Below are 6224 nucleotides of genomic sequence, written 5' to 3' on the forward strand. Positions count from 1 at the left end.
TTATGTATGTATTTGTCATTCTGATTTTGACATCGACCTTCATCATGAACCATGTCAGTGGCCTATGGTTTCAATATAAATCTACTATGGTGTTAAAAACATTTCTTCTATCGTGTGGGTTGTGAGGTGGATTACCAACCCCATCAACCCTGGTGTCAGGGTTACTATTGAGCCGCCAAAGGCCCCTGACATGGCTCATGTAACGACTACTAACTTACATCAGTAAGCAGTAACCGGGACTAACGGCTTAACGTGCCTGTAATGTCCTATAACCAAACTAGGGATCACAAAGTGATTTTCGTGATGTGTCCCCACCGGGATTCAAACCCGGGACCTCCGGATCGTAAGCCCAACGCTCAAACCACTGAACCACGGAGGCCGTTTTAAAAACATTTAAATATATTTATTATTTTTATGTATTAACTAACATCTAAAAAGCAATATTGCTATTTGACATTTGTGTGCATTGTGCACTTACTTTTATAATGCAAAAATTGCTTCGATGTGGTGTTTTTAAACCCCCAGTCACTGTCAGTGTGGAATAACAGGGTAAAGTATTTTTTCTACTCCTCTACTTTAATCTGGCATTTAAATAACCAAAAAGTCTAATATAAGTACATACATAATTAAACTCTTTGAAAAAGTCTACGCTCTATGGCCTATAAAAGCATTGTTTACAAAGTGTAACTGTACTATAATGTCGCCAAAAAAGCATTGTTGTTGTTTTTTTTTTTTGACCTGGAAACTGGCACCTTTACTTTGTTTGGTGCCATAGATATACTATAAAAAAAAAGTATACATTTGCCGCCATTTTCCCGCGCGTTGGAAAATAAATTGGAAAATTTTTGTGTTTCGTTTCAAAACACTAAAAAGTATAAAATAAAAAGGAAAAATGACGTCGTCGTAGAAAAAGTATTGTATGCAACGTTGTATAACTAGGTCAAAAAATGCTCGTGGCGTCTCTTATTGCGATGTTCGCCAAGGCTCACATCGCAACTCACGCCACTCGCATTTTTTGACCCTTCTTATACAACTGTTGCATAAAATACTATTATTGTAGTAAACGTTATGAAGGTAAAATCACATCTTAGCAAAAGTGCTCTATTCAGTAAAAGTATATTAAATATGTGTGCTAAGATTTATAATCATCTGCCTTTAAGTATACATAAAATTGATAATATAATACTTTTCAAACGGAAATTGTATGAACATTTGGTAAATAAATGTTATTATAGCATTAATTCATATTTAAATGACAGATACTGAATTGGAGATTGAATATATTTTTACTATTGTTATTCTAATCTTTGACATTATTATTATTGACTTATTACTACTTTGTTGACGTTGCTTTGTTTAATATTAATATTTTATAAATGTGTTTCCGATTTATTTTAATGTAAGTATTTTATTATTATTGATATTTTTTATAAGCATCTAAATAGACATTTTTGTGTTAAATATTTGTATGCCGATCAGGCTGGACATGTTGAAACTCAAAATATAAATTGTAAGATCATTGTTATGTTACACATGTTTCACAAATAAATGATTATGAATTATGAATCTATCTATCTAATAACGCAATATGAACAATTTAGCTTAATTTAGTGTTGTAACAGAATTGCAATTGTGTCGGTGATTTAAAATAATTTCTGAACGCTCAGCATGCGAGTCAGTTTTTTAATAATACTTCGAAAAGTTGCTCGTTTTACTCTCTAGAGGATGCTGAGGGTAGCAGGGTGTTCCCTCATTCAACGCTTATCGCTATCGACCTAGTGGGTCGATTAATTCTTTCAAATATTTTTCCCCTCAGACGACGCCCTGAGCCGAGGTTCGCGCCCAACTGGACACCCTCAGGCCTGTTGTCTTAAACGTTGTACCGGGTGAGAGCCTTCAGCGCACCCCATTTGTCCGGCCAAGTAGTTAATGCCATCTGCGGCAAATCTACAATAAGTCACATAAAAAAAACAAGGTCTAAATTAACAAAAACTAACAAGACTGACGTATATAATAAGTGATGTCGTGGCTCTGCCCACCCCAATGTGGATTAAGGTCACAATTTACATAATCAGAAAACATAAAACCTCTTATAATATCGCGAATGTCGCCCAAGTTATAATCACAAATTATATCAAAGATTCCTCTCAGACGACACCCTGCGCCGAAGTTCGCGTCCAACTGGGCACCCTCAGGCCTGTTGTCTTAAATTTTGTACTAGGTGAAAGACAGGCAGTTGCTTCTGTAAAAAACCGGACCTGTCAAATCTCTGAAGTTAGATAAGCGGACCCTATGCTAACGGGATAACGGGGAGATACATAACATACATAAATAGCCTATATACGTCCCACTGCTGGGCACAGGCCTCCTCTCAATCAACCGGAGAGGGTATGGAGCATACTCCACCACGCTGCTCCACAGCGAGTTGGTGGAGGTGTTTAATTATAATTCCGTTGTCCTAAAAATAAAAACAATGCGTGCCTATTGTGACAGAACAACTTAATGCTGGAATGTTATCTTAGAATGTTTTATCAATTAACTCCGATTATCGATTGATAACTTGCAGCGACTTATGATACGAAGTCCTAAAATGGATATGATGATTTATTTATTTATGATGATCAACCGAATAGAGTTTGAGTTCCGTCATATTGGAATAGACACTACCCCCAAGGCCGCCATTTGCCATGTACTTAGTTAAGAGACTTTTTGTAATTATTTCTTTTTATTTTGGTGCAATAAAGTGTATTTGTATTGTATTGTATTGTACCCCATGTTTTACGATTTTTTTAAAGCACGAGCATAATGAATTATATGATCCTGACGTCTCAAGTTTCGTAATAAATGCCAAGCACGAGTCGAACACATTAAATTTCACGATCCCACTGAAATGGGTTGTTGTGAATAGAAGATATTTCGGTTTATTACATTCAAAATTTATATTAATAAAAGACCAATAGTAGAAGGATGTTCGCATGTTTGTTTAAAAAAAAACAATCAGCATCACGCCTGTATCCCCGAAGGGGTAGGCGGAGGTATTAGTATATAGCTATATTTTTGGTTGTTCTAGGTACGGTCTACGGATCCTGTGTAGACTATTGAAAGAATAAATTAACAAAAACTAACAAGACTGACGTATATAATAAGTGATGTCGTGGCTCTGCCCACCCCAATGTGGATTAAGGTCACAATTTACATAATCAGAAAACATAAAACCTCTTATAATATCGCGCATGTCGCCCAAGTTATAAAGTTTAATTAATTTTGATACAAAGCACAATTCCAAAGAAGTTTTAAAGAAAGTTCCGTTTTATAACTCATGTAACTTATATAAGAAGAATACGAACAAACAACCCACAGACTACATCCAGGACACTCCGTACAAGAATCTCATTCTTACCGTGTGCTGCCTCACGTAAGTGCGAGTGAGACGGTTACACGCTCTCTCCCTTACTCCTTAGCTTAGGGCCAAGATCAGCGGGCTTGCCACCGTAAGCGCGCGACTTTTTCTCGCCTCGACATACGTCACCGGTCACTCTCTCACAGTACTGCACAGAAAGAGACAGATGATCTCTCTCGCGGCGAGAATGAGTCGCGTGCTTATTACGGTGCTAAGCCCGCAGGTATGCTCAAAACTGACAGCTAGCATTTCAAATTTAGCCCAGCTGACGCAACGCAGGGTTGCCATTTAAAAAATAAATTCCCCACGCCCAATTTTGTTAATTTACTTTGCAAGGAAATTTTGAACTTTTAGTAAAAGATTTACGTACAGTCAAGTGTCCGGTATAGAACCGGGTTCGATGCGCGAGGCGACCGAACCGTCGCGTCGAACCGAGTTAATAATGAATAGAGAATTATGTGCGGCGCACAGCCATCCATTATGATCGAAATGGTCATAATCATAATCATTTATTTGCTTAAAACACGGTATTTTAAAATGGTAACAAGTTAAGTACATCATGTTTTACTTATAAAAATAGGCATGTAATTTTGGTAGTACGACGGATAATCGTAAACAGTTTTATCTTATAAATTCTTTAATTTTATTTTATTTTTTCATTGAGCCATTTATTACAATTTTGTCTTAAATTGAGTTAAAGGTACGATACCGAACCTTGGTTCATGGTTCGGTCTGCACGCCCTCGGCGAAGAGGGAGGCGCTTGACGCGCTCCCATGGGCGCTGGGCCCCAAAACGCATCCGCCGGCGGGGACGCAATTGAAAACATTTCATTTTTACTAAGATGCCATAAATCGAAAACCATTTCGAGATATTTCTATGGTTTACACAAAACACATTTTTTCAGATTTTTTAATTCAGTAATAATAGAAATATATTGAAAAATCCACGAGGTCAGAAGAGGAAGGCAGAATAAGTTCAGACCTTTACCTAAAAACTATAAAAAAAAGTAAATGTCATACATGACATGACGCTTTGTTTGCGATTTGTTTGTGTGTGGCTTTTTGGCGGGAGGCGGGAACGGGACAGTTGCTTTCTTCATTGAATAATCTAAATAATTAATACGAAGTGGTGTTTTGTGGTTAATGATCGCATTAAGTTAGTCGGAAGACATTCGCGAGTGTTATTATATTGGAGTATTCAATAAACAAAGTGTATCTGCCTATTTTCGCTTCGTGTCAGGAAGCCGCTTCATAACTCAAAAGTTTATGCGGACTTTTGAGTGGTTCGGAGTAGGAGTCTACTCCGAGGGTGGGGGCTTAGGTTTCATCATCATCACCTTTCATCATTTCATTAATCATCAAGAAAAAAAATACGTCAGACATGGCTGTATGGGCATAGTTCCCTTTGCCTTACCCTTCGGGGAAAACCAAACAAAAAAAAAAAAAAAAATTGTTTGTGTGTGACACAACACAACATAACCTAATCTTTCTTTCTATACTGTTTTTATTTTTCTGCGCCAATGAAGGTTTCCGAAGGTTTTACGATGGCGGACAGCCGAAATCTTCCTAGAGTAGATTATGTTGCAATACATGCGTGAAAAAGACACCTTTAACATCGCCGAAATCAGGGGCGCAAAAGTGTTGTTTTCATCGAGGGACGCTTATGTAGAAACGCGTACGGTACGTGGAGGTGAAACGCGAAAATTCAACATGTTTCATCAAGGGCATGGTGACACCCGAACATAGAATACGTTCCAAAATGTATACTGTTATCGCATCCATCAATGAGATAGAGGAATCTATATTGGTGGTGAAGTGTGAAGATTGTGCAGCCAGTGAGAGTGGATGCAAAAATTTCATATGTTTTATTATGTGGCTTATCAAGCGCACCGATGGTACCGTCAGTACATTGTTACTGGAGTTAGCCAAAACTCTCTGAAGCTGTTACTAGCGACAAGTTTATTTTGGCAAAAGAGATGGGAAGAAGGGTACAACCGCAGTATTATTACCCAATTCCTTGCATCTACTACTAACTAACTATCATCATCATCAGCCGTATGATGCCCACTGCTGGGCATAGGCCTGGGCCTAACTATAATAACATGCAAAGACAACCATTAGATGATTGCCGCATATTCAAGCTTTTATTGGACTATACAATCAAAATAAGAATCAAGAAGATTTTCTACAGTGGAAAGAGTTTGCAGAAAGCAAATTGCTCACAGGAATTAAAGATAAAATTGAAGAAAGAACTTGTGGTCAAGCTGATAGCCAGTTATGGCATACATTGAGACAAGGTCGAGTAACTGCTTCGAGAATATATGAGGCAACTAGGTGCAATACACCGTCGGGTGTGGCTGTATGTGGAAAAGTTAATTTGTGAAGGTGAAGAAATTTGGAAAAAAAATATCCTTCACAAAATGTTAGATATTGCAAGGTAAATAGGCCTTACAATATCTAACATTTTATTAAAGACATTTTATTAAAATTCTTCAACCTGTCATAGTAGACCCAGTGTATTTTAAATACATAATTTGTTTAATTCAAACTTAGGGTCTGCCAGAACATTGTTTTTTTCCCCCATTACAAACATTTGTATTTGAAATCAAAAAAATCACATCTTAAGAAATATAAATCAAAAATTAACTTTTAGAATGTGGAGATTGTGAGATAGATATCAAATGTAATTTAATAGATAAGAAATGTAATTAAACAATTACCACAAAACACTGATCTGATTTTCATTTATTTTATTCTTATAAATTATTATCAATGTTTAAAATGTAAAGCCATTGTCGACCTTATATTAAAAAAAATATCTAAG

The 6224-nt window shown here is 36.7% G+C and overlaps 1 non-coding gene across 1 annotated transcript; it reads right to left on the bottom strand.

Annotated features, from left to right (window-relative positions):
* Nucleotides 1–306: 306 nt before the first annotated feature.
* Nucleotides 307–379, bottom strand: Trnav-uac (transfer RNA valine (anticodon UAC)). The gene has a single exon. It is a non-coding gene; the product is annotated as a tRNA-Val (tRNA).
* Between the last annotated feature and the right edge of the window lie 5845 nt (nt 380–6224).

This window comes from Pectinophora gossypiella, chromosome 9, assembly GCF_024362695.1.
Source record: "Pectinophora gossypiella chromosome 9, ilPecGoss1.1, whole genome shotgun sequence".
NCBI classification, from domain to species: domain Eukaryota; kingdom Metazoa; phylum Arthropoda; class Insecta; order Lepidoptera; family Gelechiidae; genus Pectinophora; species Pectinophora gossypiella.